The sequence below is a fragment of the Chiloscyllium plagiosum genome, chromosome 45 (assembly GCF_004010195.1).
Source record: "Chiloscyllium plagiosum isolate BGI_BamShark_2017 chromosome 45, ASM401019v2, whole genome shotgun sequence".
NCBI lineage: Eukaryota > Metazoa > Chordata > Chondrichthyes > Orectolobiformes > Hemiscylliidae > Chiloscyllium > Chiloscyllium plagiosum.
Window position 1 is genome coordinate 1,458,709 of NC_057754.1, and position 1,975 is coordinate 1,460,683.

The following is a 1,975-nucleotide window of genomic DNA, read 5'->3' on the forward strand; positions in this document are numbered from 1 at the left end:
TTCCTCTGGCAGCTCATTCCACACACGCACCACCCTCTGTGTGAAAATGTTGCCCCTTAGGCCCCTTTTATATCTTTCCCCTCTCACCCTAAACCTATGCCCTCTAGTTCTGGACTCCCCCACCCCAGGGAAAAGACCTTGTCTATTTACCCTATCCATGTCCCTCATAATTTTATAAACCTATAAAGGTCACCCCTCAGCCTCCGACACACCAGCGAAACAGCCCCAGCCTATTCAGCCTCTCCCTTTAGCTCAAACCCTCCAACAACCTAGTAAAACCTTTCTGAACCCTTTTAAGTTTCACAACATCCTTCTTATTGCAGGGAGACCAGAATTGTTGGACTGAAGGGGATTGGGAAAAGAACTCGAGGGAGGGATGAGGAGAAATTTGGTGATGATTTCAGAACCCAGTACCTGGAAGGCTGGTGGAAGCAAACTCCAGTGACAATGAACTGAATGGATAAAAGCTCGAAAAGGCAACATTTGCAAGACAAAATGGAAATAATTGGAGTGGTCTAGGTTCGATGGGCTGAACAGCAGCCTCCAGCACTGTGTGAGGCTACAATGCAATTCCGCTCGTCCTCTTGATGTTACAAACGCGTCTCAATAAAGCAGCCCCCCCCCCATGAAACAGCAAGTTGAGTTAAAGCCTCACCAGTTCGCCCAGGGTCCGGCTGCTCCTGGTCACAGTTGCTGGTAAATCGGTGAGCAAGTGTCTTTTCCTCGTTAGCATGTGCCAGAAATGAAGACTTCCTGCTCGCTTCTCAGTCTCTTCTCTCTCTGAGCAGGGCGTTTCCCACCAATTTCAAACATGCAAGCAGTTTCCGTTCAGGGAGAAGTTTGTCCACTCCGGATTCTGGTTTCTTTTTAATAAAAATGATTGCCCTCCTGCAGCTCACTGAAGTAAAAAAAAAGCTTCAACTTACCTTTAGTGAGTTCCAGACTAACTACTGGGCAGGTTTTGCAATCTCGAGGTGGTGACTGTGCAGACGTGCCTAGGGCAAGGCACTAGAGTCATATACCTACCTGTGGCTGAGGATTCATGTTTACAAAGATTCGAGCTGCTTTCGTTCAAGCCCTGCCCCATTGAGCTGTCACATTTTCTTACAGTTGGTGTCTAATCTTTGAAGTTGCTTAAAAGCTGATGGTACCTTTTTTTAAAAAATTGCATCCAAGTTTGAGGTATGTTGGAAATTAAAATTGCCCTGTCTGAACACGTCCAACTGTTATGGAGTATGTTTTTGTGTGGAGGGAGTCTCCTGGACTGCTCTCATTCACGTTTCCAACAGAGCTTTTCACATCCCTGCTTTTTAATTGATTCCTGGGATGTGGGGTGGGTCACTAGCGGACTCCAGCATTTGTTGCCCCTCGAGAAGGTGGTGGTGAGCTGTCTTCTCGTGGGTTAATCCACAATGTCATTAGGGAAGGATGATGTGGATGTGCTGGACTGGGTTGGATAAAGGGTAAAAAAAATCACCAGGTTATAGCCAATAGGTTTAATTGGAAGCACTAGCTTTCGGAGTGCCGCTCCTTTATCAGGTTGTTGTGGAAGACAGAATTTATAGCAAAAGTTTACGTGTGATGTAACTGAAATTATACATTGAAAAATACCGTGATTGTTTGTGGAGTCTCTCATCTGTTCAAATACCATGATAGTTTCACTTCTATCGTAAGTAAATCACAAAACTTTTTTTCCCCCTTAAAAAAGTTACATTCTCAGGTTAACTGTAACAATTGGTGTCAGCCAGATAAAATGTTGAAAGCGTTAGCCCACTTTTTAGATTAGAATCAGTCTAACCATTATGGCACAGAGAACACAGGGGGCTCACACCTTCAACATCTTATCTGGCTGACACCAATTGTTAGTTCACCTGAGAATTTAACATATAGAAAAAAAGTTTTGTGATTTACATATGAAAGAAGTGAAACTATCATGGTCATTCTAACAGATGAGAGAGCTGAAAATGTGTTGCTG

At 44.1% G+C, this 1,975-nt stretch overlaps 1 long non-coding RNA gene across 1 annotated transcript in view; it reads right to left on the minus strand.

Annotated features, from left to right (window-relative positions):
* LOC122544024 overlaps positions 1-1,375 on the minus strand; it is an 11,880-nt gene extending 10,505 nt beyond the window's left edge. The window contains exon 1 of the long non-coding RNA XR_006310228.1: positions 656-1,375. This is a non-coding gene — a long non-coding RNA (uncharacterized LOC122544024). The remainder of the gene's footprint in view (positions 1-655) is intronic.
* Between the last annotated feature and the right edge of the window lie 600 nt (positions 1,376-1,975).